Source organism: Rousettus aegyptiacus, unplaced genomic scaffold (assembly GCF_014176215.1).
Source record: "Rousettus aegyptiacus isolate mRouAeg1 unplaced genomic scaffold, mRouAeg1.p scaffold_m13_p_4, whole genome shotgun sequence".
Lineage (NCBI taxonomy): Eukaryota > Metazoa > Chordata > Mammalia > Chiroptera > Pteropodidae > Rousettus > Rousettus aegyptiacus.
In genome coordinates, this window is record NW_023416307.1 from 7,028,984 (window position 1) to 7,037,453 (window position 8,470).

The 8,470-nt window shown below is 46.6% G+C and overlaps 1 pseudogene; it reads left to right on the forward strand.

Annotated features, from left to right (window-relative positions):
• The first annotated feature begins 7,356 nt into the window (after positions 1 to 7,356).
• LOC118601882 lies at positions 7,357 to 7,472 on the forward strand (annotated as a pseudogene).
• The last annotated feature ends 998 nt before the right edge of the window (positions 7,473 to 8,470 follow it).

The following is an 8,470-nucleotide window of genomic DNA, read 5'->3' on the forward strand; positions in this document are numbered from 1 at the left end:
CTTCAGACCTTTTTTAAAAATGCAGAACTTTAAAGCTGTACGCAGAATCTAGGCTACTTCTGAGACCCTGCTGTTAATCTTAGAAAATAAGAATTGGAGGCCAGCATGTGTGGTTTGGGTTTCACTGGTGCTAAGCAACTTGCTTTTGCTTGTGCACCTCAAATGTTTCCTTCCCCCTCCATCCCTTTCTTTCCCCTCCTTCTATATACCTGTCTTTCTCATCTCTCTCTTCTCTCTTTCCTCTCTCCATAAAGCCCTCATCCCTCCTCTCTCTCTCCCTCTTTCCCCAAACACTGAGACCCCTGCCCCAGCCTTGGGGGCAGTGGGAGGCACGCAGGCCTCCCTCCTCTGCTTGCTCTCTCCTCCAGCCCCTGGCCTCTCCTGGCTGCTGCCAGGTCAGCCTCTTGGCTGTCTCTGCTCTAACCTCTCAATCAACCCCTTTAGGTCCCTGATGTTTATTTTCCAAGTTGAAAAGTTTAATTGCAGCTCAGAGAGGGAGGCCTTGGAGGCTGAGCTGGTGTGGGGGAGGTTGATGGAAGCGATAAATTCCAGCCCAACCTTCAGGACACTGTCCAGTGCTAGTGACCACCGGGGGCCACTCAGGGGTCAACCCCTCGGTGGGTAACCGGCGTATGACAGCTTGCTGTGCACAGGCGGCCCCGGTCTGCTCATTCCCTCATCCTATTTTTGCATGACTCACGTTTTTCTCTTCGGGGTGAATTCTTCAGTCCCATCCCCCAACGTACTGTATACGCGGGACTAATATAAAATTTAAAAAATATACATATATAGCACAGATGGAGAGAAAGAAGCTCACCAGGTCAAATCTCTCTGCCCCGCTGCATCCTAGCAAAACCTTCGTGTTTTCCGCCTGACATATTTGAAGTGGCCTGAAGGGCGAAAGGGGAAACTCGGCTTCCTTTGATATGTTAGATACAGTCAATCTGTTTGCCATCTTTGATAGAGGAATGGGTTTGAGAGCTTGCTTTTTAAAAGAAGTGAGTTTTTAAACAGACCTGAGGTCCAAAGGCCCCTGGAGCACCTGTCAAAAAAAGATGCAAAATCCTGAGCCCAGGAAGACAGGGGAGCCCAGCTGGGGTCCCCAGGGCCAGATCAGGAGGCATCCTGAGTGCCAGGGGTTCAGGTGGGGAAGTACCTGGGAGGCCACACTCATTTCCCTGCTGATTTCCTGTGCAATTTTCAGCCATCAGTATCTGCTCTACTATTTCCAGTTGGGTAAAATCTGAAGGCAGAAAATAAATCCTGAGGCGAATTTTTCCGGCATTCGAGGTCTAAGCAAGACATGGTTTGCCGTGTGTGTACACCATCACACCCGGGCAAGGTGGAATTGGCTGGAAAGTCACTTCTTGGGCTGGTTTCTAAAGGTGTTGGTGCCTCAGTTTCTCCTTTCATTTGCCTTTCGCTTATCAGCCTTTCCCAACAAGTTAGAGACACTTCATATTTGTATTGACAAAGAGTCTCACCTTGACCAAACTCTACTCAGGCTCCCCCAAACCCCTCAACTAGGCCTTGACTTTCGGACTTCCATGTTCATCTCTGCATCATTTAAGTTTAGCAAGAATCCCTCTAAGTCAGTTTAAGCAGAGTCCTCCGCCTTTGATATTCGGTCCAGTTTCTCATGCTCCACCTTCCGCCAAGTGGTGTCTGGTCACCCTGGCCTGTCTTCAGCAAGAATCCCATTGGGTTGCTTTAGCAAGAATCCCCTGTACCCTGAGGTTTCCTTCAAGTAATTTTCCATCCACTGACCACCTCCCACCCTGCTCCTTGGCTATACAGTTCTACTTACCCATGTTATATTCAGAGTTGAGTCCAATTTCCCCTCATTGCAGTGGTCTGTAAGCTATTGCCATGGCCCCACTTGAATAAACGTTTCCTTACCATGTTTTAACAAGTGTCACTGAATAATTTTTTCTTTAGCAGTATTTTTGATTTAAATCATTCTTTTGCTAGTGCTAATATCGGCCTGTGACATGACTTATTATTACTATTTCTGCTTCACAGATGAAGAACCTAAAACTCAATTAGGTTGGGTGACCCACCCAACAGCCCACAGTTAGGGACTAATGTTCGAGTCTTCTGATGCCTAAACCCAAACGCTTGCTCTCCACCAGAGGCAGAAATGAGGCGCATCTCTAGTTTGAAGACTTCTTGGAGCAAAAAGTGTTAGCCTCAGGAGTAAGTATGGGTATAATTTTGATGAATTCTTATTCCCTCCCCAAATAACCAAGTGCTGTTTCATCTGCTAAGACAGAAAAGTGCCAACCTTTACTACGTAATAGCAGCTGCATTTCCACTCAGATCACTATCTTAGCAGCATCTAAGCTTTGAAAAGTGCCCTGGGAATGGTCTGTGGATATTTTGGGCCAGATCTCTACCAGGGGAAATAATCTGGGTGATTCAAAGACGCTTTTTTAAGCCCACCAAGTCCCACGTTGAGGTCACACGTCATCAGAGACGCCACTTGCTTCTCCAAGGCTCTCCGAGGCTCCCTTTCTCACTGGCAAATCTCAAACTCATTGCCACTGGGCCAAACCAGGAGCTAAAGGAAGAAATAAATTTGAAAGGAGCCAAGAGATCCCAGAGTCAACAAGCTCAAAAGAAGGAACAGAAGAGAATTTACAGCACTCATCTGTGCTCCGCTGGGGTTGCCAGGAAGCTGTCATTAAAGGTTAATGGCCATGTGTTTGAGATGAATGCTAATCTGTATGAAATGATCCAGCAAGGATGTTACAGAGGAAGCCTGGGGGGAAGAAAGTAGGAATCATGTAACCAGGGTCTCAGTTCTGGATCAATTATTAACTACTCATGTGACCTTGGAGAAGTCACCTCCCCTCTCTCCTCAGTTTCCTTATTTGTACAAAGAGGGAATTGGGTAAGATAATCCCATTTTTAAGTCCCCTATAACCATCCGATAGTCTTTAATCCTCAGTTTTCTGTCTTGGCTTCCACAGAGCACTGAGAGGGGTCATGGCAGACCGCAGCTATTACCAGCAGGCAGAGAGGATGCCTGCCAAACGAGTGCCTTCCCGTGCCCACACATAGTAAGAAACAATAGTGTCACCGTCCCACATGATTCACGTCCAAATGGGGCTTTCTAGTTACAGAGCCTTCCATGGACATTATCTGAATTATTGAGATAAGCAACCCAGTTTGTCCCCCAGACCGCTGAGAGGCCTGGCACACATCCAGGTACATGGAAGAGGTAGGTACCTGTCTTAACCAATCTGAAGAAGTAGGATGAGCCTCTAGACACGGGCCACACCAAGAAATAGACCAGCTACTTCTCGAGATAAGCTTTTGATTAACCTCTGAGGTGATGATTCTGATTATAGTCGTGTGTTTCTATCCCTCCCTTCATCTGTCCATCTGTCCAGCCAGCCAGCCAGCCATCCATCCCTCATCTGTCTATTAGTCTCTAGAAGTGTTTAATGAGCACATACTTCATGCAGGCTGGGGCAGTCCCTGTGTGAGATCCAAGGGACACGTTGAAGCTGGGCCCTTGTACCAGAGGAGGAGGCATTTTGTGACCTGGGAAGACAAACTCCTGAAGCAAAGATAATGAAGCCGGAAGGATCACCTCTGAGAAGGAGTACCAGAGAGTCGTGGGGTCCTCTTTACCTCCTCCCTCCTTCCCCACCCGCTTTATTCTCTTGGACACCTGTGTAGCAGGCTTATCCTTGTCAAACTTCTTTGTTGCCTGAAAGTCATTACGTGATCACATTTACCTAGCTGAGAGAAGGCATTATGCGGCCGCTTCTCAAAGCCTGCCCCAGGGAATGGCGTTATTATTGCCGCTGACTCTTACTCAGTTTTCTCAGAGCATGTTAACACTTTTTTTAAAAAAAATTGAATGTGCTCTTTTTTTGAACAAGCCTTTTAGTATGATTCCCATTCAGCTTGTTATTTTATCATTAATATAACATGAGTGAATAAAGGGTAAGTAATTGCTATGATATTCTTCACTGACTATGGCACTTTTAGGGTAGGTATGGTAAGCTGGAGTTTGTCAGAGGAATGTGAGCCATGTGGTGAGGGAGGGCGTGGCCCAGATATCACCTCACCCCATGGCCACCTGCAGCTCGTTAGAGGGAGGAGAATCTTCACACATTAAAGAGGCTTCCACTTGAAGGAGGAGGATGTTTGTCATGGGTTAACCTCGAAGGTCAAAGGTAAGATGGAATTCTGAGGCAGGGTTTAGTTCAGCGTGAAAAACTACTTTTTGAAACAACCAAAATGTCCATCAAGTGAGAAATGGATGAACAAGACAGGACGTATCCATATGGCGAAATATTATTCGGGAATAAAAAGGAATGAAACACGGACATGTGTTACAACGTAGACGAACCTTGAAAACGTTATGGTAAATGAAGGAAGCCAGACACAAAAGGCCACGTACTATATGAGTCCGTTTATTTGAAATATCCGGAATAGGGAAATCTGTAGAGACAGAGAGTAGATTTGTGGTCTCCTAGGGCTGGTTCGGGTGGGGGGGGGGGGTTGGAGGGAACTGGGGGTTAACTGCCCATGGGTATGAGGTTTCTTATTCAGTGGTAGAAATGCTCTAAAATTGATCGGAGTGATAGTCACAGAACTCTGTGAATATATGAAAAACCATTGAATTGTACACTTTAAGTGGGCGAATTGTATGGCATGTAAATATCTCAAAAAAAAAGCTGTTCTAAAAATTAATTTGCCAGTTTCTAACGTTTTATAAAACAAAGTACTTCTTAGCAATGAGAGTGAAAGAATCCTCTAGCATAGCGCTCACCCATGGAAAGTCCTGCATGGCCACTGGCTCACTTCTGTTCCCCGGTCTGGCCCAGAAATGGGAGGACTTAGCTGAGGCAGTAAGAGCTCCTGCCATCCCTGAAGATGCCAGCAAATATCTGGTGACCAACTAAAGAGCGTTGTAGGTTTCTGCAGTAAGAGAGTGGATGGGTCTTGGCTGGGATGTCCTTGAAAGTAGAGCTTGAGGCCAAGACTTGGGACAGATTGTTGATTTGAGAATGGTCCCAGGAGCTAGTAGTTTGGAGCAGGGCGAGTGAGGTAGGGAAAGAGGAGAAGCTAATGTAAGGTGCATTATCAAGGTCACTGCCAACGGCAGGGGGCTCGACCTCCATAGGAGGGAGGAGTCCTCCTGAGGAGCTCACAAATGCCTCTCCAAACGTTCTGCTGGCAGGGTAGAGGTCACCCATCCACCGGCTTCTTTCCTTGCTGGCTGCGGACTGCTGTCTGGGGTGCGTGAAATCCCCCACACTTCCAGGCTGTGCCTTTGTGGGAGCCAAAGGGACCACCACAAGTCCCCGGAGTTCAAAGCAGAAAGCTGAGCACTGCATGCCCGGGGTGGGACGCCCTGAGTGAAGTGAGCCTGTACGCACGGGGAACTTTCCGGCACAGCTGTGGCTGAAACCAGAGGCGGCTCAAGAAGGCGTGTGACAGGCACCAGACCTATCTGCCACAATGGGCGATTTTGGCTTACACAAGCGACTTCATGGATATGACTAGCATTTTTAAAAAATGAAGTAAGATGGAACAGAAATGATCGAATGTGTGACATCTGAAAAATATCATCTTAGGAATGGTTGTTTTGTGACACGTTCAGCGTGTTTGTGTGCACACACGTGTATTGGGTATGTATTGGGTCGAAACATAAGTTGTCTTCGTTTCTATGGATCACAGTGAAAAATGCTGCTCAGCTGAGGCAATCTAAATGTTTTCAGAAAGTGAAGTTCATTCTAAATAAGTTTTTAGGTTACAGCACAGTAAACTGAAGGGCTGTGTATCTTGGTGAGAAGAAGAGGAATGAATTATGAGTCCAAGGAGATTTGGGTTCTATTCCTGTCTTTGTTTCTTAGGAATACATGATCTAGGACCACTCACCTTATGTAAAGAGATTTATTTTAAGGAATTGGTTCACGTAATTGTGGGAAGCTATCAAGTCTGAGATCTGTAGGGAAGGAAATTAGACTAGAAATTCAAGTAGGATTTTTATGATACAGTCTTGAGGCAGAATTTCTTTAGAAAATCTGTTTTTCCCCTTAAGGCCTTCAACTGATTAAATGAGGCCCACCCATCTCCCTTAGTTAAAGCCAACTGATTGTAGCTGTTAACGGCATATACAAAATCCTTCACAGCAACACCTAGATTAGAGTTTGGTTAAATCACGGGGTGCTCTAGCCCAGCCAAGTAGACAAATACAGTGACCATCGTACCCAATATGTAGGGATTTAGACTGGGAGCAGCCTCAGTTCCTTGCAGTTGGGTGGCTCTTTGAATGTGAGCTCCTTCTCTGACAGCTTTAAAGCTAAATGCTTCAAGGAGGGTGGAATTGACGGCCTGAGGCTTGAGCTGTTATCGGAAATCCCCGAATGTTTGAGCCCAACCCTGCTGTACAGGTGAAAGGACTCAGGCACAGAGAGCTTAGCCCACTTCGTAGAGGTCCTGCCGTCGACTTGTGGCCACAGCCTTGATCTCAGTGGGACCCCTTGCCTTTCTCAGAGAGTGTGATGGGTTCCAAAAAGATAGTTTGCGCCAGCCTAGTGGGGGAGGAAACACTCTGCTTTAACAGGACTTTCGACTTCACTGTGACTGGTTCTTATTCTCTTGAACAAGGAGATAGTCGTGTTTTCATTTGATGGTGAACATTATTGAGAGCACATTTCCTGTGGAGAACAGGCGCACTGCCCTTCTTCCCGGGAAGGGAAGAGAAGGAGGATTTCTCGAGAGGAAGGCGGTGGGAGCGGGCGGAAGCTCTTCTGGGGAGTTCGGCCCGCTCTGACTTGGATGGGTTTTCAGTCATCAAAACCAGATGTGCAAACGTGTCTGGGCCCCTCCACGTTGAGACAGCGCGATTAAGGGGAACGGGAGGTGTGGCTCCAGAGAGGCTCCCCCCTGTGCGGGAACCTGCTGTCCTCGAGTTCAGGTTGGAGGGGAGGTTCTGTGGCAGGCAATGCGTCGGCTTTTCTCCCGACCTTCCTTCCTCCTTGTTCTATGGCCTTCTGCTCATTCAAACATGGAAGCGACCAGGCTCAGCTCAGCGTCCCCGTCATTGCCTGCGTTCAGTTCTTGCTCTGGCAGAGTTTCAGCAGGGTTTAAATCCGTCTGTCCCCAGTCTCTCCGTTGTGCCTTGTGATGAGCTTTTATCTATTTTATATACTGGGTATCTGAGGAACGTTTCATTTAAGAAAAACAAGTTCTGCTGCTGATCAAAAGAAGAAGTATCTGAAAATCATTGTTAAGAATAATGAGAAATTGGTTCCATAGCGTAGCGGTTAGCATGTCTGCTTTACATGCAGAAGGTCCTGGGTTCATGCCCCAGTGGAGCCATGGTCCATGGTCTACGGCCAGGCCACCCTGAACAACCCTGATGTCTGATCTCGGAAGCTAAGCAGGGTCAGGCCTGGTTAGTACTTGGATGGGAGACCACCTAGGAAGACCAGGTGCTGTAGGCATAAATAATAATAATAATTTAGAAAAGAATAATGAGGAACTATTTAAGTACATACAGCCTTAGACATAATGAATGTGATAGAACCTTAAAACATAAGGGAAAAATCAGTAAATCGCACATGACCCTCAAAGTACTTTCTTTCAATACCCTTGTCTATAATCCCCTCTGTAGGAGTCAAACATCCCTGAAATTATTAAACAGTCAGAAATTATTAAAGAGGGGAAGGTATATAGGACACGAGGAGAAATATATCTTACTTGGACCAAGTTGGGATGGACCCAGGAGCCCAGTCTAACACATACACACGCAGGAAAAGGCACTGAGTGAGAGCGTAGGACGCTTCTTATCCAAACAGGCCAGTGCGATCTTAACCCTGCTTCCCAGACTATGAACAGTGAGCCCGCCCATTTCAGCAGAACCAGCTACACACTGGCTTTCCGTCCAACGGACAATAATCTCCATGGTTCTCGTTTCACTCATGGAGAGTGTCACACATCAGGCCAGAGACACAAGCCACACTTTAAGTGAGAGAAAGCCCTGTTTCTTACAGAAACCTCGTTACCTCTATTTTCTTATATTTTTCCTTTCATGTATCTAATTAAACAAAATAAAAAGATATTGCTTGGTCTCAGAGGGAACATAAACACCTTCTGAAATTAAAAAAGGCCTGATGTAATGTTGATTTTTAGTTGTGCTTTTGCTCACGAAAATGGTAGTTCCTTACATCACAGCCACATTTGTTCAGGGAAGTCATTCCGATGTTTCTGTCTCGCTGAAATCTGCGGTGACCACTTAACTCTCTGCTCTGTAGCTGGCCGTTGCTTATGCGTATTGGGATATTGGCACAGATGTGTCTGTATGCTTAGAGTTGATGCCAAGAGCTGTGAGGAGGATCCAGTGAGGGCAAGGGCCAAGATGGGGTGTCTGTTTGACAGCTGGTGGCAGCTCAGAGTGGCAGCACAGGTCTGGAGCTTCCTGAGTGATAGCATCATGGAGCCA